Raw genomic sequence first — 27886 nt, 5'->3', positions numbered from 1 at the left:
AAGTATATTTTGGGGGGAAAAACAAGCAAATGTGAATGTGAAAGATTTGCATGATCTCTTTCTCTCCCTGTCCTTACTTCTAAGTAAAAGATGTGAAAAACAATGGCATGGAAATTTCAGCCCCTGATGCTTTAACAGGGTTGTCCAAAAAGACTGTCTCCTAAGACTACACCCTGAGATCTGTGCCACCATAGATATGGTGGAATAAAAATTAAAAGGGGAGATTGTAACAGGGTGGTCCCCAGGAAAGGGGGAGGTTCCAGGTTTCCTGTCCTGCCCAAGGGAGGGTGGAGCTGAGCAGGGAGAGAAGAAGCTGCAGAGGAGACTGAGGAAGGAAGGAAGCAGGATGGAGAGCCAGAAGGAGACCTGGAGGAGGCACATGGAGCTGAGAGACAGGTAAAGAAACTACACTTGCCTTTTGGTTGTGGACTGGGTGACACAGATGTGGATGAGAGACCCCATGGAGTGGAAAACAATGGTGGTTTTGGTGTAGACTTTGATTTTGCTCTTTTCCTCCCAAACTTGTCTGGTTGTTTCTGATCCTTTTCTGTGGGTCCCCACTAGAAGATGCCTTAGACTTGTGGCAGGCTTTGGGGCCTTGCTCTGGGCCAATCCCATTTGAATGGAGTTTTACCCACAAGGGGATGGGTAACTTTGGGTGCTTGATTTAGAAACTAGATTCTTTGCCTTTCCTATATTGTTTCCTAATTGTATTAAAGTTCCTTCCCATTAAAGTCTCATGTTTTGTGTTAATGCGGTGGATGGCAAAACCCTATATAGAATAGGCAGGTTTGCAGGGTTTGGGCTGCCCCTCTCCCTTCCCTGTAACAATGCCACCCCCACAGCGTGGTCCCAGGATGATGATGGATATTGTTCAGCAGATGCTATTGCTTTATCATATAGCTTTGATTTAATTTTATTCCTACACAATTGCATTGTTCTTTATGCTTTTATGCTGCATATTATTAGAATATAAAAAAGAGATTTTGTTATTATGAGCCTACCAGAGGGACCCAACAAGAGTCTCTAATCATTTTTTTTTTTTAGAGGCATGTTTTATTTATTCATTTATTTGTTTGGTTTATACATGCACTGGGTACAGTCAGAAGCGCGCAGGAGGGTGAGAGAATTCACCAGAGCCAGAGTGGGGAGCAGAACAGGAAGAAGGACCAAAGTACACTGCTGAGGGGAGCAGCGGGCGGCAGGAGAGGTCTGCACGCCATGTGGGACCCTCCTCCGGTGGCAGGGGAGCAGCCGGGGATCGAACCGGCACTGCAGAGGCTGCGGGCAGCTTCGCAACCCAGCGCTCAACCACTGAGCCACCGGGGAGGCCCTCTAATCATTTGGTTTTGAGATGGTCAAAAGGAGTGAGTTGTGTCCCTAATGCATGGTAATTTATAGATACCATTATGAGGGTTTTAAGAAGGGTAATAATAATAATAATAATAATAATAATTGCTAAAATGTTAATTCCAACACGTTCTTATTAGTAATAATGATGCTTTTAATTATACAGATAAGATTTCTAAGATATAAAAGTGTAAATGCCTTATTCAGTATAACATAGTAAGTCGGATGCTGGAATTCATATCCAGACTGGCTTCAGAGGGTCGTGATCTCATATAGCTTTTCATTTTTTTTGCAAAGTGTTGTCTAGTAAAATGATTAAAGAGACTAATATTTTTTATTGTATTTCAGAATTCCATGGAGTATTTTATTAAAAGCTGTCGATTCTTAGGTCAAATTAAAATTTCCCTCTCTTGGAACTTTTAATTCCCAAGGTGTACCTCTGGAGACTGTGATTTATTTATTTATTTATGCATACAAGAACTGAAGTATAGGCCAGAGATTGCAGGGGATGAGAGGATTCACCAGAGGCAGAGTGGGGAGCAGAACAGGCAAACTGACTGAAATACACTGCTGAGGGGAGCAGTGGGTGAGACAGAAGAGGTCTGCTGCACCATGTGGGTAGCTTTCTCACTGGCAGCAGAGGCTGCTGATAGCCTCACAGTGCTGTGCTTAACCCTTTGTACCAGCAGGGAGGCCCCCTGGAGACCATGATTTAACAAGCAACTCTGGACAATTCCTATGCACAGCCAGTTTGAGAGCCCCAAACAATTGACTTCACCTAATGTCATTTTCTAACACTTCATTAATGAGCTTATTATAACAATAGATGTGGGAAAGCTTTGTTGGTGCTATGCCAGAACCTCAGTGGTGACAGTCAATGTTTAGAGCAGTACTTTAAGTTTTCTCCAGCTCCATAAGTAAAATCTATTAGTCGGCTGTCAGCTTCCCTAGCTGATGGTAGTAAGTCAGCCTTTCCTCTTCAATGTTGCTAGCATTGGTCATCCTTGCCTGGTCTTGAATCGCCTCACCTATGAGGAAGGTTTCTACATGATGAAACTGACAGGTATGGGAAAACTAAAGTCCTCTATCACCTAAGTGATACAGAAAAACAAGTAGAAAATGGATGAAGGAGAAGTGGGAAATAGGAAATTGCTTTGACTTCCTAGAGAAAACTTAGTTAAAAAGAAATGAAAATGTAATGCATACTTACATATTGATAACAGTAGTGGCTATTGTTTTAACTGAGCCTCTCTATTTGATTTGCTATCTGCTGGATGATGTAGATATAGTACCTGCCAAATGAGAACCTTAATTTTAATGATTCATATTTAATTACTCTTTTATAGTTTTATAAGCATTCTAATGTATTTTTACCATTAGACCCACAAATAAATAAACTGTTGGTAATTTAGTTGATCAATAATTTTTCTCTCCATTTCAGTACATAGTAAACCTAAGTATAACTTGAATGCATTTAGAAATACCTTAACATGATTAAGATTAAAGATTTTTATCCATGTTCACACAGTTGTAAGTCATATAAGTTTATATCCAGGTAATTGTTCAAACTTACCTAAATTTCTTACAATACTTTCAGATATTATTCTATTAGCGTCTTTTGTCTTTTTGGGTAATCCTATTTATCTCTGTATTCTTAGGTCTAACATAATGCCAGTTAATAAAAATGGTACAGGATTCCCCTACTATTCAAAAGTAAATATTCCTATTTGGTATGGTAATAGGTTATTTGGGGGGGGATCCTGAAAAAATATTCCATATAATTTAATGTAATAGCATTTCCCCACCTAAAAAATACCAAATAGGAAATCTACTTTTAGATAGTGGCAGCAACCCATATATTATTCCTGTGTTTAGAAGTTTCCTATCTCTAATGTTTATTTATTTTTTTAAAGTTAGTATCCTGATATTTTTTTTAAAGATTTATTTATTTATTTATATAAGCGCTGGGTACAGTCATAAGCGCCAGAGGGTGAGAGAATTCACCAGAGCCAGAGCAGGGAGCTGAGTAGGCAGAAGGACCGAAGTACACTGCTGAGGGGAGCAGCAGGTGGCAGGAGAGGTCTGCGCGCCATGTGGGACGCTCCTCCGATGGCCTGGGAGCAGCCGTGGATTGAACCGGCACTGCAGAGGCTGAGGGCAGCTTCGCAACCCAGCGCTCAACCGCTGCGCCACCGGGGAGGTCCTCTAATGTTTAAATTTTATTGAATTATTTGTCGGCCTAATTATTTTAATAATATTTTTTAAATTGAGTAAACATTTATTTACAGTACTGTATATGCTTTAGGGGTATAAGTTCACACTAATTCAGATATATGTTACCAAACCACACCCACCAACAAAGCACCTCTAATCTTCCATCATAATCTGGTAGATTTTTCCGAGCTTTACCCTCATTTCCCCCACCCAAACTCCCTTCTGGTAGCCTCAATTCTGCAGTTGGATTTCCAGTTTGTTTCCAGATGATCTGGACTTCAATTTTACCTGTTCTGCAGTTTGTTTCTCTATATTCCTTTTGAGTGAAATCTTCCTTTCTCCTTCTGACTTATTTTGTTACCATAATCCCTTCTGTTCCATCCGTGTTGTCACAAGTAGCACAAGTTCATCTTTTTTTTTTTTTTTTAACAGCTGACTGGTATTCCTCTGATTGGTATTCTGGTATGAATATATATATATATATATATTTATATTTATATATTTTAGAAGCCATGTGGGAATCTCCCTGGCTGGCCGGGAATCGAACCCGCACTGCAGAGGCTGTGGACAGCTTCACAGCACTACCCTCAACCTGCTGCGCCACCATGGAGGCTGGGGGGACATAATTAAATTAAGGAGACTTCGACGTCATGTAGACATTCTATAAGGCATAAAAAGTATGTAATAAATTAGTTTTAAAAGCATTAAAAATTTTGGTGGCATTTGATAAAATGATCTGTGTGTGGCCCTTGAATTAAACCAATCAAGTAAGAAATAGACTTGTATTCATTCATGTATATACAAAAATATTTAAGTATATAAAATATTAATATAATTTTTTAAAAAAATTATAAAAAATAGTCCACCTCATTTCACTAAGCATTTTCTTAGGTTAAAGAAATTTGATTTTGATGCAAATTTTATCACAAAAGATGTGATACTATTTGAGAGTTTGTTTTATAAACTTTTTTAAAGATTTATTTATCCATACAAGCATTGGGTATAGTCAGAATCACAGGAGGGTAAGAGAACTCACCAGAGCTAGAGCGGGGAGCAGAGCAGGCAGAACAACAAAATACACTGCTGAGGGGAGCAGCGAGCGTGGCAGGAGAGGTCTGAGCGCCACTTGGGACCCGCACCCTTGGCCAGGGATCGAACTAGTGCTGCAGAGGCTGCGGGCAGCTTTGCAGCCCAGCACTCAACCACTGCGCCAACATGGGAGGCCATATATCACATTTTCTTAATCTACTTCTCTGTCCTCTAGTACTGCAGTTGTTTCTATGCCTTCACCACTGTAAATAGAAGTACAGGGAAGCTAGGGATGCATGCATTACTTCAAATTAGTATTTTTGTGTTCTTCAGGCAGATGCCTGGGTATAGATTTACTGGATCATAGCTAGATCTATTTTTAATATTTTGATAAACCAACTTAATTCCTTCTTTAATTTAATCATTCTTTCCCATGTAACCTAATATGCCTAGAGGTTCTGGGGGTCAGAATACAAACATATTTAGGAGGCCATTATTCTACCCATCAATAATGGTTAGGGGGAAAAGAAGCTGATCAGCTAATGAGTTATACAGAAAATACCCTTGGTAAAATATTAACAATACTTTCTTTTCTCTTATATGTGTTTACATATAAGCAGATGTTTTTCTAGAAAAAGGAATGTTTGAATGATGAGCTTTGGCAATCTATGAAATATTTGAATATTTACATGTACAAAGTTCTATCATGCTGTGAAATATTAGATTTGCTGAGAATTGAAATGGTGGGATTTATATAATAATAATAATTTTTCAGTGTCATGAATCTTTAATGTTTGAAAAATAATTCACCAGACAATAGTCCATTTATTTATAATAATTGTAAAGTTTTTTGCTGTCTGTCCTGTCCTGACTGATTGCTTTTCCCAGAAACATTTAAAAGATAATCCTGTTATCAAATTCATTATTGTATTTTTATAATTCATTTAGTATTTACCATTAAGTTCAGGAAATCTCTATATCACCATTGGTGGGTACAACCTGGCACCTACCTATGATTATATATCTTTACCAATAATAAATGCATCATGAATAATCATTTCAAAGAATTTACCCATAGAGAAGGAATAAATACCTAGTGATGGCTGAGTTCAGTATTAGAGTATAGTACTCTGAATCTAATCTTAATATCTGAACTGAGTAATGATTTAGCTAAAGTTTATAAAACAAACTTTCTCAAATAGTATCACATCTTTTGTGATAAAATTTGCATCAAAATCAAATTTCTTTAACCTAAGAAAATGCTTAGTGAAATGAGGTGGACTATTTTTTATAATTTTTTTTAAATTATATTAATATTGTATATACTTAAATATTTTTGTATATACATGAATGAATACACGTCTATTTCTTATTTGATTGGTTTAATTCAAGGACCACACATAGATCATTTTATCAAATGCCACCAAAATTTTTAATGCTTTTAAAACTAATTTATTACATACTTTTTATGCCTTATAGAATGTCTACATGACATGGAAGTCTCCTTAATTTAATTATGTCCCCCCTGGCCTCCACAGTGGCGCAGCAGGTTGAGGGTAGTGCTGTGAAGCTGTCCACAGCCTCTGCAGTGCGGGTTCGATTCCCGGCCAGCCAGGGAGATTCCCACATGGCTTGGCAGACCTCCTGTCTCGCCTGCTCCTCGCCTTAGCAGTGTATTTCGGTTGTCTGCCTGTTCTGCTCCCCCTCTGTCTTTGGTAAATCCTCTTACCCTCCCTCATATCTGGCCTGTACCCCAGTTCTCTCTCTTTTTTTAAAAGATTTATTTATTTATTTATACAAGCACTGGGTACAGTTAGAGGAGTGGGAGGGTGAGAGAATTCACCAGAGTCAGAGCGGGGAACAGAACAGGCAGAACGACGAAATACACTGCTGAGGGGAGCAGCGGCGACAGGAGATGTCTGCGGGACCTTTGCCCCGTGGCCGGGGATCAACCAGCGCTGCAGAGGCTTTGGGCAGCTTCTCAACCCAGCACTCAACTGCTGCACCACCTGGGAGGCCCAGGCCTGTGCCCCAGTTCTATGTATAAATAAATATTTAAGAAAATTATGTCCCCCATCTGTTAAGTTAGCATTTTGTAAGATGTTATCTAAAGGGAATAACACAATGTATTATTTTTTTCTTTATCTAGATTCTTTCACTCATTTTGATTATTTTGTGATTAATCCATGTTATATAGCCTGTTTGAATGGTTCACTCCTTGCTATTGTTAACCAAAAAACCCCATTGTGTTAGCAGACTACAGTTAATTTTTCCATTAAACTATTGATGTATATTGGTGTTGTTTCCAGCTTTGGGTTATTATAAAGACTTTTGCTATCAACATTTATATACAAATCTTCATATGGACTATTGGGGAAGGTGATAATGAGAATGTGACCACTTGTTAACCTATGAAGTCCTGAGCAATAAGAGACTCCTTACCCCCACTCCTCAGAACATACCTTCTAGCCTCACCCCTTCGAAATGTATGTTCCTAGAAGTTGCTGGAAGGATACAACTTTCAGAAAATGCATTGTAATATACAACGTATTATTGAGATTATCTGGACTGCATATGTCACTGCATTTAAAACCTCTATATAAATGTATAAGATTGGGGATGAGGGGATGAAATGCAGGAAACTCATCTGGAAGCTGCCTAAGACAAAGCTTCATAAGTAAGTTCCCTTGCTTATTAAAACTGCTACCTACTATGCTACCTTTCTTCTACCTAAAACTTCTGGTTTCAGGTTACATCTGGAAAGCTTGTGGAGTTGCAAACAGTGGATGTATTTTTTTTTTTTCTTGTATAAATTCTTAGTAGTGAAATGGTTGAATAATTTGGTAGGGAGATATGTGCTTCATTTTGTTTTCTGTAGGAGTTTTACCATTTTACAACCTGCTCAGGAGTGAATGAACTTCAGGACGATTCTATAAGTATTCTGAATACAAGTTCCTATCAAGTTTATACTTTGCAGGTATTTTTCACAGTCATTGTTAGGCCTTTTCATTCACTTGACAATAACTTTGGGACCAGTAGCTTTTCATTTGGATGAAACTGAAACGTTCGGTTTCGGTTTCAGTTCTTTCTTTGGCTACTTCCTCCTGAAAAGGGGTGAAGACCAAGGGGGTGACTCAGGCCTGGTTATGAGGGTCTTCTGCAGGGACGCGAGAATATGGGTGGAGAAGGAGTTGGTTAAAGGTGGTAGGAGACATTTCCCGAATGCAAGCCTGTATGAATTTTAGTAGGCAAGGAGCGAAAAGGAAAAAATAAGGTTATCATTAGTATTGACCCCAAGAGTGGGAGGAGCCATGACATTATAGGATTTTGAAACCATGTCAGCGGAGGAGAGGTCCCAGGGACGAGAAGGCGGCCCCGGCACCAGGGGACACAGCCTTCTCGGGTTTCGGCACTAAAATGAAGGGTTCGGTGCGGTAAAGAAAAAGAGAGCCAGGCTACATTTCTCAAAGAAAGGGAAAGTTTATTGTGCCCTGGGCGGACCTCACAAACCCAAGGTGGGGGTCAGTGAAACCGCACACGTTGTTAGGGGGAAGCAGGGTTTTATAGGGTAAGGAGGGGTCAGGTGGGAAGTTGGGTTCGTATGGCGAGAAAAGTTTGTAGGGCGCGAAAAGGTTCATGGGGCAGGTAGAGGTTCCTTTTCTGAGAAGAGACTCGTAATGGGAGGGGGGATGCTCATTGTCTGTGTCCTCCAGGCAGGTATCCGCATACCTGCCCCTTAGGTGGGCTTCCTGGTAGGCTTTTGCATTCCGGCCTCCTGCATGGACCTTTCAGAAACAGTTCTTTAGTTTGTACTTTGCATGTTTGCCTTGTCATGAAGTAGATTTGTAAAAATTTCTAACAAAATATTACAAAGGATTTTTCACATATTTTCATCCAAAAATGTTATAGTTTTGGTTATTTCACTTAGGTATATGATCCATTTTAGATTAATTTTACATGTGATAGAAGGAGTGGATCAAGTTTCTTTAGTTTTTTTAAATATAGACATTCAGTAGCTTTAGCACTATTGCTGAATAGATTTTTTTTTTCTCCATGGAATTATCATTGCATTTTTATACAAAGCTTGGGTGTCCATATGTGTCAGTCTATTTCCAGACTCTCTATTTAGTTCAGTAGTTCTATTATGTCAAATTATCTTTATCAGTATAGCTGAATGATAAGGATTATAATGAGGATATGATAATGCAACTTTGTTATTTCCCAAGGCTTTTATTTTGTTTTGCTCTTCTTCAAAAGTTCTTTGTTTTTCATTTCATTTCATCACAAATTTAAGGAAGAGGTTGTCAATTTCTATTTTTTCAAAAAAGGCTGCTTATACTTTAAAAAGGGACACATTGAATCTAAAATAAATTTCAGAATTCATATTATAGCAGTAGTGAATCTTTCAAATGATGACCAAAATTTATTTTCTCATTTATTTAGTTCTTCTGTATTTGGTTCATCACAATTTTGTAGCTTTCAGTGTACAAGTCTTTTGAAATTTTATCAGACTTATTTTTAAGTCTTTCATAAGCTTAAGGCATCATAAATAGCATTTTTAATTCAAGTGTTTGTTAGTGCATAAATAGTTGATAGTTGTTTATAGAAATCTTGTAAATCATTTGAATTCAGTAGCTTTTTTGGGTAGAATAAGTTGAACTTTGTATAGACAATTATGTTTTCTTTAAAGTAATTACAATAGGGCCTCCCCTGTGACTCAGCAGTTGAGCACTGGGTTGCGAAGCTGCCCGCGGCCTCTGAGGTGCCGGTTTGATCCCCGGCTGCTCCCCGTCCACCGGAGGAGGATCCCACATGGTGCGCAGACCTCTCCTGCCGCCCGCTGCTCCCCTCAGCAGTGTACTTCGGTCCTTCTGCCTGCTCTGCTCCCCGCTCTGGCTCTGGTGAATTCTCTCACCCTCCCGGACTTCTGACTGTACCCAGTGCTTGTATACTAAATAAATAAATCTTTCAAAATAAATAAATAAAGTAATTACAATAGATTTTGCTTCTTTCACAATCTGGTTTTTATTACTTTTTCCTGTCTTGCACTTTTCAGAACATTGTGCATTCTCATCTTGTGTCTAAGCTCAGGGGCAAAGTATTCAGCATCACATCATTTTATCTGATGATGACTACAAAGTTTTAATTGTTTTCTTGATTAGGTTGTGTTAATTATATTCTATACCAGGGGTTCTCAAGACTACCCCATGTTTGCTAACTTTCTTGTCACTATGGTCACTGTTAGAGATCATCACAACAAAAGTATGCACAGCAAAATCAGCAAAGGGCAAGGGCCCATATTGCAAAATTTCAAGGAAATAAGACATAAGCTTCCAGAATCTTCTTCCTGCAGAGCTTCATAGGACACTTTTAATTCCTCCAGCAATGAGTTGTGACAACACATACAGAGTGATATTTACCAGATAAGTTTGCTGAGCCATGAAATGCAGAGCTTTCTATTGGGGATCAGCCATGCAGGCACATACATGCATTACTGTACCTACAGAAACACCAGACCCCTAGGAGAAAAGCAGGTGTTTACATAAATTGCATTGCTTTCACAAGCTGTCTAGGTAAGCTAAAACACTATGGGTCAATGCCAGGGACATTCAAAACACTCATCGGTTGGAACTTTCTGAGGCCTCAAGTCCCAGGGCTTGGGCCAAAAACCATTTATGAAAATTGGTATATGTGTGAGTCTTGAGCAATAAAGGTCTGCAATGTTAATTCTTTCCTACATACTTTCTATTCCCAGTTTATAGAAAGTTTTCATGAGGAATGGATGTTGGACTTTGTCATATACTTTTCAACATCATATTTTTCTTAGGATTAAAATGATTAAATATGATGATCGTTTTTCAAATATTAAAAAAATCTTTCATTATGGGCATAAACCTCCTTGGACATGATGTATTTTAGTTTATATATGTTCTTGGATTTTATTTGCTAATATTTTGCTGAGAATTTTTGGTCAAGTTGGGTGAAATAATTCTTCTAATCTTCTATATAGCTACTTATTTTTTGTCTGTTTGTTATATGTATAATTGAAAGCAACAATGAAATCCCCAGCTATAACTTTGGATTTGTCTACATCTCCCTATAGCTCTTTAACTCTTTGCTTCATTTATTTGGAAGTTCTATTAGATGTTTAGAAATTATTTCATTTTGGTTAAATTTCCCTATTTATTATGATTTATTGATCTTCTTTATATCCAGTCTCTGTATTTTGTTATCTTCCTACCATTTACATTAACTGTGCTTATGTAATTCCATTTAGATCAATTGATACTTGTTTTATCTGTGCTGTTATTTTTCCCATTTATTTATTTTATACCTTTTTTCAATTATTTCTTTATACTTCTCTATCACTCCATTTTCTCATAATATGTATCTTTTATGTTAGTGGTTATTTTAGGGTTTGTAGCACACACTTATTACCCTCTAACTTCAAGTGATACTATATACCATTATGAGCATTGCTCATTCTAGTGCTATTAATTGCTCATTATTGAAGAGTCATCTGTATACTCTACCTAATTTCCAAGAATCATGATTTTCCATTTTAGCTGTTGGGTGCAAGAGCTATTTGCATCTGTGCTGAGTGTTCCACAGTTCCTCTAATTCTTAAGTATTTATTTCCTCAGTCTCAGGTATTTTCCTTACATGCACATGCAGATTAGATTTCAGCTGAATTGTAAAGGGGACTCTGCAGATAGCTGGAAGTGGCTGTGTGTAGCATTCTTTCTATCCAGCAAATCTAGTCACAGTGATCTTCCTAGAATCTCAGAAAGCCTGCCAGGCTATTTCTGGTATATTTGTTTCCTATCGCTACTGCAGCAAACTACCACAAACTTAGTGGCATACACCAACATAAATTTATGATCTTACCATTGTGTAGGTTAAAATTCCAACATGGATCTCACCGAGAAGTCAGCAGGACTGAATTCCTGTCAGGGTGCTTCAAAGAAGAATTTGTCTCCTTAAATTTTCCAGCTTCTAGAGGCTACCCTAATTCCTTAGAATGTGTTCCTATCCTCCATCTCCAAAGCTAAACATCTACAATGTCTCTGTGCTATGTGAGGTAAGATATTTACAGGTTCAGCAGACCAGAAAATAAACTTGATTGGAGGACCATTGTTCTACTATGATAGTTAAGAACCTCTTCACTGTATGTCCTAGAAACTTCCTCAAGTAAACTGGACAATTAGAGGCCATATTTCCTTTATCTTGCAACTCTAAGAAGCCAGTGTCCTTCACTGACTTATATTCAATGTGTTGGCCTCTGATATTATAGGTTTTGTCTGATTTTTTTAGCTGCTTTATAGAAAAGAAAAATTCAATCTTTCTTCACTCTACCTTTTCTAGAAGCAGAAGTTTTTGGTATTTCACTGTACCATAGAAATCAGGTTTTTAAATTTTTTTTCATAGAGTTGGGCATCTTTTAGTTTCTCTTTTACTTTTGTTTTTCTTTGGTTATTCAGATTTACTTGTTTTTGAATTGCCACTTTATTTTCTATTTTGGTTTTCCTATTGAGAAGTCTGCCATTTTTTCTATTGATTTATATTAATTGTTTATATGTTCTGGATAATAATTTTTAACAGCTGTGTACAATATAAATATTTCCTTCCGGTGTGTGGTTGATATAGATCCATATGTTTATTGGGAATTTTTATTTAGAGAAGGGTTTCATATTATTAGAAACATTTATCATGTTTTTAGCATTCATGCTTAAACATCTTTCCTTGTCATTGCAGTTGTAGAGATATTCTATAACATATTTCTCCTTTAAAAATAGTCCTTTCTACATTAGGTTTTTAAGCATCTGTAATTTATTTCTGATATATTAACTACAGATTCCCATTATATTTTATATGAATAAAAGTCTTTTTCATAATGATTTATGAACCCTGCTGCTGTTTCCTTTAGTATAGTCTTGTGGTGATAACTTCTTGTCTATGTGAAAAATATCTTTGGTATCATTATCATTTTTTAAAGATACTTTCATCAGGTAAAGAATTATAGCTTGGAAGGTGTTTTCTCTTAGACACTAAAGAGGTCATTCCATTTTTTTTTTTTTGCTTAAAATCATTTGTAAAGTTTTGCTGTTCTTTTGATTTTAATTTTCTTTGTGTCTTTTAAAAGATGTTATTTATGTTAATTCTTATAAGAATTACTGTGATATATGTACATGTGATTTTTGGTATTTATTCTGTTTAAGGTTGACTACTTGTATCTTTGGCTTGCTATATCTTTAGTCAGTTTTGAAAATTTCTTCATTTCTGAATTATTCTCTCTCCTAAATTTCAGTTTATGAACCTCTTTCCTACATTTATCTTTTTATCTTATTTGTATTTTTCTTCATTATTTTTGTCTCTCCATGCTTCAGTCCAGTCTACTATCCTAGCTTCTGCTTCTCAAATTCTGTTCTCAACTGGGCTGAAAATGCTATAAAATCCATGCTTTGAGTTTTAGATCACTGTATTTGAAGTGATGCATACATCAGCATTCTTCATTAATTCTTTGTTATATTTTCCCCTTACCTCTCATGATTCAGGATCTTATTTAAATTTTGAAGATTAATTTCCTATGAATAATTTCAAAATGTAGTTGTGTTTTTATAAAAAAAATCTAAATTTCATATGCAACTCTTTCTATTGTTATTACTCTTGATTTTCACTCAGTTCTTGTCTCTATGACTGATTACTTTTGATAGAGAGCCAGAAACTGTGGAAGAAAAATGAAAGAATCACTTTGAGTTTTTTTGGATGATGTTATTTTCCTCCACATATAATTTGCTGTTCTTTCTGAAAGACAGTGCTAGGCACTCAAGAATTGAATTGACTTGTATCTGGGTTTCTAATGCAACTCTCCTTTGCACAAGCAGATGATGTTAAGTGACCCCAAAAAGTCAGAGTTGAAAAGCAATAAGTATCCAAAGTAAAGACAGATCTACTTTGGGCAGAAGAATTAAGGGCATTTTCATGAAAAGAAGTGTTATTTCAAAATGATCCTTGTGAATAGTTAGGGGTTTGATATCTTTTAGAGTAACACACTGAGAAAAGGGAGAAGACATAGAAAGTAAGAAAAGTGACATAAAGTTGTTTTGAGCAGATCTAATGTATTCAGAGATACAGAGACATTTTATTGTCAGATTTTTTTTTCTGTAGGTAAACTGAGATTATTTTTGGAAAAAGATGCATTTCTTTGTAATTAAGTGAGAAATAAGAAATAATGGTTTTTTGATTGTTCTCATTTGTGCTGAATATTTTATAATATTGCGATGCTTAATTTGAAGAAATCATTACCATTCTACAAGGTGTTACCTCATAGAATAAAAATTACTTTCCTTTCAACAATGTACACATGAATTTAAATGTTAACTATTTTAATCGTATCAAAGCTTCATCTCAAAGAATGCTTGCTTATGTTTTTGTCTAAATCCTTAAAACACAGTGAATTAAATAATGCTGAGCAACTTTTTCTGACAGTTTAAAAATTTGATCTCTAGGGGAATTAAATGATTTGGGATTTTTTTTCACTCAACATATATAGAGTAACTGTGTACTAGATATTTTGCTAGTAACATAATAGTATTTTCATTGTAGGGTTATTATGAAATATATGTATATATATAAAACACTTGCCTCACTTAATGGCATTAAATAAAGGTTTAACGGTTAAAAGATATTTATAAAAAAGATATTTTATGACTAGCCATTTTTTTACTTAAGAATTTGATGACTTATTTGTTAAAGTTCATGGAAATTTAGTAAGAAGAGCTAAAAATGTTTTCTGTGTTTATCATTTTGAAAAAATTGGGGATATTGGACATCCCTGGTGGCGCAGTGGTTGAGCGCTGGGTTGCGAAACTGCCCGCAGCCTCTGCAGCGCCGGTTCTATCCCCAGCTGCTCCCCGGCCACCAGAAGAGGGTCCCACATGGCCCGCAGACCTCTCCTGCCGCCCGCTGCTCCCCTCAGCAGTGTACTTCGGTCCCTCTGCCTGCTCTGCTCCCCGCTCTGGCTCTGATGAATTCTCTCACCCTCCCGCGCTTCTGACTGTACCCAGTGCTTGTATAAATAAATAAATAAATCTTAAAAAAAAGAAAAAAAAAGAAAAAATTAGGGATATTAATGTACATAAATGTTCCATGTGTTTCCCGCATATAGGGGCTCATATGTACACACACATACTTACCTCCTTCTATCTTCATCTCACTCACTTTTTTCTGAATGCTTAAATGGCAAATATGTTTTGTACTTTCCCATAACACATGGTAATTGTAGGAAATAGCTCTCATTTTCTTACTAAATATGAATACACATGGTATAAGAAGATAAAAACATGGAGGTCTTATTTACTTGTATTTTATTTATTTTTTTAAACTTTTTTTTTTTATAGAGGCATGTTTTATTTATTTATTTATTTGTTTGTTTGCTTGTTTTTGTTTATACATGCACTGGGTACAGTCAGAAGTGCAGGAGGGTGAGAGAATTCACCAGAGCCAGAGCGGGGAGCAGAGCAGGCAGAAGGACCGAAGTACACTGCTGAGGGGAGCAGCAGGCGGCAGGAGAGGTCTGCGCGCCATGTGGGACCCTCCTCCGGTGGCCGGGGAGCAGCCAGGGATCGAACCGGTGCCGCAGAGGCCGCGGGCAGCTTCGCAACCCAGCGCTCAACCGCTGCGCCACCGGGGAGGCCCCTATTTACTTGTATTTTAGATGCTATCCCACTTTTCTCAATTCCCCCATTGTCTTACTCCACTCAGCTTCTGAGATATAAGGTTATGTCAAATATGGAAATTTAGACTTAGGCTCTTTTGTCTACTTCATTTCTTCATATATATTTCTCCTTCTTGTTTGGCTAAAAATATTACTTTCATTTCAAAGATACCTCCTTTGTTTTTCACACCAAATACAGCCTTCTGACACATTCTTCAACCCCTTTCTTTCCATGGAGCTTGTCTTTGGCTGTGGTTACATTGCCTTTCTCAGCCTGCCATGTAATTAGCTTGTGCTCTTATAACTCAGTTCTCTCAACTAAAGGCAGAGGAGATACATGTGCTGCTTCCTGGCCTGGATCAGAAAAATTCTCACATATTCCTTTGTGCTTTCCTCCCCCTCTGAATTGAATGATAATGACAAATTGGGAGGACTTAGAAGTCACATATTGAAAACAGCAAATCTTCAGTTAATTGGGTTCTGAATGATTGTGTCAAACAAAGTATCCTCTTCTCCCTCACCCTGAACAGCCCATTCCTAAACTATTACAAAGGAAGAGGAAAGGATTTTTACTGTGTTGAAGTCATCACACTTACACTAGAGCATGTTTTCATCTAACAACAGTGCCGACACTGAGAGTTCTCCTCTGGGTCATACTTCTCTCTGTACACATCATCATCAGAAAACACCCAGTGACAGAAGTCTGCTGTAAGGATCAGCTTGGATCACTGTGAAACAACATCATGCCATGTTGGAGATTATAGATTGTTGATCTGCAAGGAAACAACAAGTTCAGCTGTTTTCTAATGTATTAAGAAGCAGAATCCTTTCTTCAAGTGGCATTATGTTATGAGTCCCATCTAGAGGACCATCAAGGTAAAACATTGAATGGCTGAAGCAGTGCAGGGGTGAGTGGAGTCATCCAGAATAAATGTACAAGTTTCTTTCCGCCAATCGTTTCCCCAGAGGCACTTTTCCCTGAAGCTTCCAAAGAATATTGTTTACAACACACCAATGAGCTGTGAGACTCAGTTTTATGAGGCAAACAGAATTGATTTTATATCACACTTGAATTATTCTGCCTTTGTGCTATTACCTATACTTTACCCTCTACCTGGGATGCCCTCCATTTAGTTGTTTTTGTACTCCCACCCATATATCAAAGTTTGTACATGAAGCCTGTGTTTTATATGCTGCAAATGACAAGTTACCCCAAATTTAGAGGTTTAAAGAATGCATATTTTCTATCTCACAGTTTTGTAGGTCAGAGGTCTCCATCAGCTCAAATAGGTCCTCTGCTCTGGGAGAATATCAAGGCATCAGTGGTGCTATTCCTTAGTAGAGACTGTGGGAAAGAGTCCATTCTCAAGTTTATTCAGGTTGTTGATAGAACTTATTTTCTTGAGGTTGTAGGACAGAGGTCTCTGGTTCCTTTCTGTCTGTCACAGAGGTGCTAATTTTTGCACCCCATTCTTGATTTTCATGTAGTCTCCACTGGCAATGCTGGGTTGAGTGTCTCATACTTCAAATCTCTTTGACTTTTCTTTTTCCTGCTGCATCTCCAGCTTCCTCTCTTGTGTTGAGCTGGGAGAAAGTTCTGCTTTTAAGAGCACATGCATTTATATTGGGTTCACCTGAATAACCCAAACATTAATTTAATGTCTGTTGATTAACAACCTTAAATATATCTGCAAAGTCTGTTTATATAGTGTGATATATTCACAGGCATGACACAGACATGAAGAAGGTTCTAGGAGCAAAATCCTGACTACCACACAACCTTTCCTGAAAACTGTCCACTGAGCTCACCTGCCTTAGAACCTATGTATCTCTCTGATAGGATCTCTCATAATGCACATACCTTAATTCACATATGTTAAGGTCATTTATGTAATTGCCTTTATTATTCAATTGTGAGATCTTTCTGTTGGTGGTTAATTACAGTTTTGCACCTCTAGTTTCTAATAGAGCTGGGACACTAAGGAATTTGAATGAACTAAATTGAGCAACCCAAGTCACACAGCTAGTGAAGATAGAAATGGGTTTAGAACCAGATTTAGAACAGGACTCTCCATCCATCATTTTCTCTTCAATAATATACTGGCATGTGACTTGCTTCTTTATTTCAAGCTTTTCTGTTTAAACACAGTGTCATCTGTATATGCAAATACTAAGCAGAGCACCCCAGAGTTTCCTTTGCTGGATCAGGAGAGAAAACAATACACTTTTTGGGTGCCCCTAAGAATTGGCCATCGTTTATAGATGGATATTTTTTACTATATTTTAAGGAAAAACTACTTTATTTTTTCAGTAAAGATGATGTGGGCTTATATAATGGCCTTTTAAATTCTTGATTTATCTGTAATCAGGCCTGAGCAGTCTGGTTCTCTCTTCTATTAAATGCTTCAGTGAGCAGTCACACTCAAATGCCAACAAACCTCAATGTGTTTCTTAGATGCCACCTTAATTTACCAACCTGCCTTTAGCCTTAAGGCTTTTTCTTTCCCTTTTTAGTTGCTGTCCTGCTGAGATCCTATTTGTACATTCTAGAGAAGAATTTCTCATTTTGGTGGAGCAATTCAGTTTGCTTGTGTGGCTGGCACTGTAAACATTTCAAAATCTAACAAGTTGGTCTTCTGGGACTGAACAAAAGCAGAAGTAAAAACCATAGCTTTATTATCTTTCTAGAAAGAGCTTACCCACTATATTTCCAGAGTAGAGAATAGCAGTGTGCTGTCTGAAACCTTGAACTGGAATTAGAAGATGTGAATTCAAACACTGGCTTTACAGCCCACCTCTTTTTTGACCTTTGGTAAATCAAATACTGAGTTGCCTTAAGCACAGGGGGAAAATACAGGCCTTACTAACTTGAGTCTATTTTAAAATAAAATGAATGTATTTTGTAAGTTAGAAAGAATAATACAAGTTACCACTAAGAATAATGAGCCCCAATCCATTGTAATTATATGTAAATATATATACCACCACAACTATCATTATTATCCCTTTCTCCAGAAAATATTGAAGAACAGATAGACTCCATGCTGGTGTAAGGTCAAACGGCAGGTTAGCTGAGGCTTCAAGTTTCGAATTTGTTGGGATATAGGGGGAAATCCCTCATCCCTCAGGGTTCTTTTGGACTGGACAAGTAATCAAAACAGTTTGGGCTGAGGAAAACAGTCTGTCTAATAACAAAAGGAAAACACTCTGTCTAATAACATGCATGGGGAGTTACAATGATTAGGCAGATCCCATACCAATTTAGGGAGCAAAGGATACAAATCCCAGGTTGAGGGTCCCAAGGTGCCACCATGAAGATGGGAGAGGGAAGAATATATGAGACAAGGAGGAGATGACTTCATATTTATTCAGATCAAAGGAAAAATTCTTAGCAAGGACATGGTAACAGATAAACTCACCTGGATGACACCCACCCAACTATATTCTTCTAGATAATAAAAAGAGAAGCTGTGATTACTTCTTTGATTAGGAAGCCAAAAGCTTTGGAAGCAATACTATCCTTTAGAATAGGGAGGGGTGAAGGATTCAGGCAAGGGTAAATGCTTCAGCTCTATCTCTAGGGGTTTTATTGCTTTTAGGTCCAAATACACTTTAAGCCAGAGTGGGGTGTCTTGAGGAGACCAGTTCTGAGATTTTTGGGGTTATCTGTTTTTGCACCTTCAAATTCAACAGGCCACAATTCCCCTTAGATTCACTAATTTCCTGACTCTTCCTGAGGCAGACTGTCTCTCTATAAAATTACTGCCAATAGAACATGATGCACATCTTAATTATAATTTCTCTGCATTTTCTCAGGATAAAGAAGAGAGCTTGGGGACTTTTACTCACTTTCCCAAGAATATCTTAAGTTTTTAAATATGCTCATTATCATCACATCTTCATATTTTAACTCTCCCCATAACCAACGTTCAAGTCTCCTGATTAATCTGTTGATGAAGTTCACCTCTATGTTTTCTCTCAGGATGATTTCTAGCATCTGCCACATCTTTACTTACTCATTCACTAATGGGAAGAAAGAGACAATTTTGATGACTATTGCCTTAATCCAGAACAGGTGTTAGAATGGAAAAGCATAACTATAAAATTATTTTTTTCCTCAATTTCACACCTGTATCATATGTTTTTTATTTAAAAATCTATAATGATTTGACTTAATTATATGCATTTTTGGTTAAAGGATAACAATTGTTCTTCCCAAGCAAATGCTACCTAAAAAATTTTACTTTGTAATTGTCCAGTTGACAGAGTGAGTGACCACTGACAATAGGAGAAAAAGGAAAGGAGGTGAAAACAGGGTCACTGGGAACTGGATAATTGATGAAACTGAACTTTTGACTAATTTTTTACAATTGAAATCTTCCATAATAGATGCCAAATATATCTGCTTAATAATAAAAGTTAAAGATATGCATAAAAATGCATTGATGTTTTTATTGGGTAGGAGTATTTGATCTTAAGAATGCCTTTCCTGTTTGGAAATAATTTCAGTACTTTTAAATTGCATTCAAATGGAAGAACCACTTTATTTTTCATAGATTTAGCCCATTCCAAAGATCCTCTATATAAACTTAAAGGTTGGCAACAAGTCCTAAATCTAGATCTTCCAGCTCATTAATTCTCTTGATCTATGACCTACCTTTGTTTGGTATCTGGATGTAAACAGAATTTTCCTCTTCTAAGGCTTATCTTCACAGGGGTTGTTTAGTGCTATTTGGATCCATTCCTCCTCAAAAAGTATCATATAATTTAAGCTACTAAGATGCTTTGGGATTTGTTTCGGGGCTTAGAATTTTAATGACATCTTTTTAATTTAAGGCTACATTTCTTGTCACAAGGGTAGTAAAAGGAGCTCTGAAAACATATTTAACTAGATAGAGTCATTTCTTTTTTAAAGTAGATGCTCGAAATTGTGACAGGTGTTATTTTCATAGTCACTCAGAGTCACGTTGATCCATCTTTTTCTATGTCCTTCCCTATAACTTTCACATCAATTCTTTTTCAAGACGTTTGATGACAATCAACTGCTCTACATGTGCGGCAATAAATTCTCAAATAAAAGAATAAGCAGAATTGGAAGTATCACTCTTCAGGATAAATATGAAATGTCATGCTTAACAATCTTGACAGGATACATAAAATGTATTGGGAGATAGTGTCCCCAGAGGGAAAGCTCAGATTTCATTATCAAGTAATGTACTACACAAGGTTACAGCTAGATATTTTATATAATTATATCTGTGATATTCTGACTACACAGAGGGAGAAAAGGGCACAGATTAAACATGATCTAGTTGGTATTAATATCAACCTTTTTGACAAATTTTATTTAGAAGGATAATACTATTTAAAGATGATTGCTAAAAATGAGATTTTATGTGAGAAATTTCACATATTCTCTTCCTTTTCATACAAAAAGCTGTAACAACTATATATCATGGCAGGCAGAAGTTAGTTTATAACACTTAATTTTTGAATGTTAAAGTCTGATTCTTGTAATTCAAATCATTTTATATACTGTAAACTCATGATTTGCATCACAATGATCAAATATAGCATTTAACATCTCAAGCTAGACATGACCTGATACAAATGATTTTTTATTAGAGAGACTTGATAGCAACTGTTACTAGTAACTAGAAATTGAGAATATGTTGGTGATCTTTAAGCAAAAGATATATGTACAAGAGTTGCCAAGCTACTCTGTGCAGCAGAAAGATGAATTATCCTGAGCAAAAATGAAGAGAACAAAAGTGCATAGGACTCTTGCTATAAAGCCAATGTCCAGAAACTTCTTTGGTCTCATTTATTTATTAAGCCATTCATTCATTTATTCTTTCATAATGTGGATTAAGGAAGAGGCAAAATATCTGATTCTGATTACATCTGGGTCAACTATAAAAGGAAAAGGACAGACCTACAACCTAGAAAAGGATAAGAAAGAGTTGGGACAGGGAAGGAGGAAATGAGGGAGAAAGAAAGAGTGGAAAACAGCAAATCTTTAAAGTGTTTACTGACAAGTAAAGGAAAATTTGTTTGATCTTACCTAAGCAGTCATACCCTCATTTTCCTATTTAATTCCACAATGGAAATATAGCTATCATATCAATCATGAATGTAATTTATGAACTGCCTAATAATATAGTTATTATTTTAAATATATTACACTGAGCTACATTGGCTATAATCTTGTGATTCCTGAAAATCTATTAATTGGATATAAACTTGTAAATTATCTTCTATGGCTTTAGGGAATAGAACTAGCCACAAGAAGAATTTGATCTAATATGTATAATAGCCTTCTAAGAATTTAGTTGTCTGGCACACTAATGAACAACCTTAGAATCTGTGAAACTGTTGCCACTAGAGTTATTTGTATAGATGGAAAAAGCTAATTCATAAACTTGTTGTAGGTTTTCTACAGTAGGTGAAATAGGTATTTTCCTTCCAACGTCTCATCAATAATTTCATGGTTGCATAACATTTAGAAAAATGTCACAACTCAGCTACAATTAAAAATTTAGCACTCTCCTACCCCAAGTGCCTTACCAGTTTATACACAGCATCTGATTATTAATCTTACACTACTACCAATACAACTGTTTTGTTCTGAGGTTAAGGTGATCAGAGGACTAAAAATACTTGATATTAATTAGAAGTTCAGTTATAGTCTAATTTCTAATACCTAAATAAGAGTTAAAAAACTGGTCTCATTCCAATTTGCCTTCTAAGAAACTATCTGATCCATAGGAGTTTTTATTTCAAAGGGCACATATGACAAAATAATCTCCATATTTTGTTACCAAAACGTTACACTGGAGAGACCTCATGAAGAAAACCTGTGAAATTATATACTTTGTCTTTAAACTAGGTCCCATGCTTCAGAATTGTCATTAACTCCAAAACTGTCTGAGTGAAAGGGATCAATATTCAATTTCACAAAGATAATGCAGTACCTTGGAAGGGGAAAAAAACAAGTTTATCAGAAACTTTCCAAAGTATAAGATTTGGGGGATATGGAATCAAACCTTGTAATGTCAAGAGTGTCACAAAGTTTTTTGGGACAGTCACTGGATTAAAGATAACTTCACTGAAACAACTGATCACCTTGAATGTGGGCATGCCATTTTTAGTTCTCTAGTCTCTCCCATAAAACTGGACGTATACTGAATATCCAGTTGCAGAATACTGACAACCAGTTCAGAAATGAATTACCTCTTGAAATAAAGCATAGGACCATTCTTTATTTTAGATAACCAAATCCTTCCTTCTGTGATTCCAAATATAAAATTAAAGAAAGGACAATGATTTGGCTGACATTTTAAAATAACTTTAAGACATTTCAAATAAAATTGGACATCTTTGTAGCAGGGTTAAATAAATGGTATTAGGTAAGGGATAATGGGCTTAAATAGTTTTCAGATTTAAGATAAGGGACGATGTTTACAGTAAGCTTCTTTAGTCAACATTCAAAGAAAAGAACCACAGCTTAAAAGTCAACTGCTAGATCTAGAATTTGAGGTATGGAGGGTCTTGAAAGATTGGTTGATCTCATTACCACAGAGCCTTGAGAAGCTGATGGCAAATTTCAATTTACAATGATGTAGAGCTTTATAAGTTCCAAAGCTATAGTTTAACCTTTATGAATTTTTCATTTTTATGCAGCTTTAATCAAATCTGTGTTTCTGGAAATTTTGTCCATTGTTTATAACTTTAAAATTAAAAGCTTATAACTTTAGAATTAAAAATCCATTACCTCTTCTCCATGCTAGTGTTTCTGGTCTTCCTCTGTGCTAAGGATTCTCAAGCTATGCATCTCTTCAGCTGTGCTTTGTACTTTTGCATGCCTCTTACCACCCTCGTATGTTCTTTCAGAGCTGTTTTAAAGACGGCTAACTATAACTTAACACAGTTTTCTACCCAGTACAGAGTAAATTGTTTCAGTCACAGTATTCTACATCTCAAAATTTGACATCCCACCTGAAACAGAGATGATACAATGGGTTCATATAAATCTCATTTCCTCTTCTTTCCTTAGCACTTAGACTTCATTTCCCGGACTTCTCTGAAGTTAGGTAGAATTAGTAACTTCAGTTACTAAAATCATTATCATGAAATTCTCCCTCATCTCCTGGCTTGATAGAAACCATCCAAGAGAGTACTCAAAAGCCCAATGGGATGGCAGATATATGACATGAAAGAAACCTAAATCTTTGGCCAGAACTATGCAGAAATCATTCCCTAACTCGATTCCTATGCTCATTAGGCTATTAAAAGAGTGAGAAATGTTGCATTGTATTAAAACAGTGAGAATTTAGGTATGTTTATGAAGTTTGAATTCAGTTTTAGTACAGAGCCCAATTAATGCACATGATAAGATAATAACAAGTAGGAAATAAGTAGAGCACCCTTCAGCTAACACACAAGTTGATAGACTTTTTTCTCTTAACCTCTACTTTTATTGATTCTTGAAAAATGATAATAAGTGATGTCTTTATACCAAATTTTAAGCATGATGTCATGAATACTTGGGGTATCAGAATGCACTTTCTGATACTAGGATTTGTAAAAGCATGCACAGGAAGGTGTTAACAGACCCACATCAGCATCAAACAAGTCAGCTGTTAGGATACAATCACTGTAAAACAATATGTCAGTATCTTCCAAAGCTGTTCCAGTCACTACAAACTTTAATTGCCTTTCTTCAACATTCTGCCACTATTTGAATAAAGTTCAAACTTCCTCTAAATTTTATCACAGAAATTTATCGGTCTTTGGTGCCAGAGCACCAGCTTCACTTACACTGTGTTTCTTTCTCGCTAGTTGTAGGACACATTGTGTGACATAGCCTGCTAAGATTGACATATTGTGTGACAGATATTGTGTGTTATATTAAGTTGCAAAAAAAATGAAGTTAGCACACTGTTCCAAATTTTGCTGAACACTTGAGAAAGTTTAGCTGGACAGTAATATGCCACAGCACACCGATGAGAACTACCTGAACTGCCAGAAATCCTTGTCTAGATGTTTTTTTCTAATACTAAATCTTTCTTTCTAAGAAAGATTTATACTGTCTGTATCTTTACAGAATAAATTATCACTCTTTGTGTTCATTTGCTATATGCTATATAACCAATGTGATGAATTTTGGTAATTACATATTGTATATGATTGTTTTATGCATGTGTGTCTGTATGTGTGCATATGCAGTCACTTAGAGGAGACCACAGAATGGCTAAAATATTGTAATTACTTTGTAACAAATGATTTTAACTAACTTCCATGACATTTGGATGAATTTATGGCTTGTCATGTAGTTTCCAAAGAATGAAAGGGTTAATTTCAGCTGATAACCAGACTAAGCCAAGCACCCGTATCTCATCCAACCCATTAGTAAGGTCACATGATTCCAGCAATCTCAAGAATCACTCTAATTGTCTCACATCCTGAAATGCATTTGACTTATTCCAGCAGTCATCTGACTTTGATGGACTGATACTTAAATTAAGGTCCTCAAAGATATCCAATATTAAATCATACTTCACTTGGCCACATCTCATCATGCATCTCTTCCCTCTACTTAAATACCCAAACCCACATCACATCGAGCTACTCATTCATCCCCATATTCCACACCTGCTGATATCTGTTTAGAATGCCCTCCCACTACTGCTTTGTACAATTCTAATGATTTTTTAGTGCTCATACAAATGCTTCCTCTTTGTGAATCATCTCTTTCCCAAGTTAGAAATAATTCTTATATTCTTAGTACCTTCAGTTTCCTTTGTGCATTTTTATTGAAAGTAGGACTTAGTTTCTCATGTGCAGTTTTACCATTCTTACTGGTTTATAATCTACAATAATCCCATTTCATTCTTCTTATATGGCTCAAAGGAATTGTATATAAACAGATTCAATAGATGTAAAATGAAGCAAGTAAATGTATGGACAGCTGAGTGTGTCTGAATCTATTGGAAAAAAGTTCAAATTGCATTTTAGTATTTTTCAATTTCAAAAAGAAAAAAAAACTAAATTTGTTTATAGAAATTATGTATATGGGTTTAAAAGTTTTGAAATTGGTATCAAATCTCCAGTGGAAACTTCTAGTCTGGATTGAACATTCTGTAGTGCCCAGAGACTACCTTTAGACAGGAAGTCATCAGCCTGTGGTGGTCCTATCTTAAAATATGCCTGGAAGAGAAGGGATCTGACATTCAGATACAAATGGCATTTGATAATGAACTGTGTGGAATATTCTGTTTTCAGTGCTAGTAAACATTATTACAAAACACTAAAATCCTATTTATACTATCCTTTCATTAGGGATTATAACTATTTATATATCTATGTATTTATGTGTCTATAAGGGAATATCTGCTTAATACATTGCTTCCATATTTTTACTTTTTTGAAAAGTTAAAAAATTCTTAATTTTTTATACCTGGTATCACCACCACAATTTACAGGGTGATATGCCTGATATAACGAAAAGAAAAAGTTGCAACAGGTAAAAGCCCTCAGGAATGTACATATAATTGACACTAAATTGAATTAGTTAATAGCTGCACTTTTTTTGCAAACTGTGGCTATGGCAGTCCTGAACAAAAAGAATTTTCTGTTCAAGTGTCAGTGAAATTTCTGTGACTCATCTTTTCTTCTAGGATTTTTACAGCTCCTCTAATGGATTTGAAATGAGTATCTCAAAGTAACCTGCACATTTCCTGACAACTCCTTGGTTTCTCTCCTATTAAGACCTGTAACCCTTTTCTGCTCAATTTTAGAAGCTTCTGTGACCATAGTCATCACTTCCACCAATCAGGTCCATCACCACCAGCAAAGGGACTGACTGCCCAAATTTCTTAGACAAAACTGCAGCCCTTTGTGGGTTCATCATTTGATTGTTGTTGTCCACAGTAATATCCATCATCATCAAAGTTACCACAGCTACCATAATTACCACCAAAATTACCTCTTTCATTGTAACTATTATATCCTCTACCACCACCATCATATCCTGGTCCACCATCATCTGGGCCCCCTCTACTGCTATAATCAGGACAACCACCATAATTGGAAACATCACCTCCTAATATATTATATCCACCATTACCTCTTCTATAACTATCTCTGCCACTACCACCTCCATCACCACCACCACCTCTTCCACCAAAGTTTCTACCTCAGCCAAAGTAACCCCCACCAACTCCAGTTTCCTCCACAACCATTAACACTTCCAAATTCACCTTGATGACCTTTGTGATGTAGCAGATGCATTTCTTGTTCAGCAAGGGCCTATTTCACTTCATAATTATGCCCATTGATAGTGAAGTATTTCTAAGAAACTTAATCTACTACATTATTATCATCAAAAGTTACAAAAGCAAGTTCTCTCTCTTTCACTTCCCTTGTTTTACATGACTTTTACAATTTCAATCTTGCTATGTATTGCAAAGTACCTTCTCAAATTATATTCTTTCATTTCTTTAATACCACCAACAGAAATTTTTCTGTTAAACAGATATCAGGCTTTATAAAACTCTCTCTAGAATTAGCTGTCTTTGATTCTACTACATGCCCATCAGCCTTGTGTGGCTGAGCACATACTGCTGTATTCACCTTTTCAACACAAGAGTAAATCACAAAACCAAAATCCCTGGTGCTTTTTGTTTGGGGTTCTCTCATCACCACACCATCTGTAGATGAACCCCATTTTTCAATTTTTTTTTCTTAAACCATCATCTGTACTTTCAAATAAAAGGCCAGCAATAAATAGTTTCTCACCTGCTCTGGTTCCATTGCATCATGACCCTCCATTTTAAACCAGACTTGTCTCTTACAACTTGAGTCCAATATGGGGCTGAGAGAAGGTTCCATAGTTCTAAAGGTGAGAATAAAATATGAGAGGTTAATATACCTCCACATGTAACAGTCACAAATAGCACACATATAGAGATAATTACTTTCCCATTTGTGGTTGTTTAACTCATATTTTTCCTTTCCAGATAAAAGGCTTTCCTCACATTGCTACTATAGTAAAATGAGCTAAAAGGAAAACTGCATAATCAAAATGATAGAGTGAAAGAATGGTTTTTGAGTCCGTCTGACTCTAAAAATAAATAAAATATTGCCTCTCTGAGAACATCTGATCTACCATATGAAAATCTTCATTATAAAATTAGGTTTAAGAGCACATTGAGATGAAATACCCATAGTCATGCATTCCTTGATTTTAAGCAGGGGGAAAATGCTTATATACATGCATATTTTTGAATTATACCATTTTTCATTAGTTGACATATTTCTCATATTTATTTTCCCCTTACTATATCCTTTGTTTCTTTTTTTCTTTTTTCAATTTTTTTTAAAGATTTATTTTTATTTACACAAGAGCAGGGGTACAGGCCAGAGTTGTGGGAGGATTCACCAGAGAGAGATCAGGGAGCAAAACAGACAGATGGACTCAAAGCACTGCTGAGGGGAGCCGCAGGCGGGGTGGCAGGAGAGGTCAGCTGCACCATGTGGGATTCTCCCTGGCTGGCCAGGAATTGAACTGGCGCT

Source organism: Talpa europaea (assembly GCF_964194135.1).
Source record: "Talpa europaea genome assembly, chromosome: 4".
Taxonomy (NCBI): Eukaryota; Metazoa; Chordata; class Mammalia; order Eulipotyphla; family Talpidae; genus Talpa; species Talpa europaea.
Note: the sequence above shows the minus strand (reverse complement) of the source record.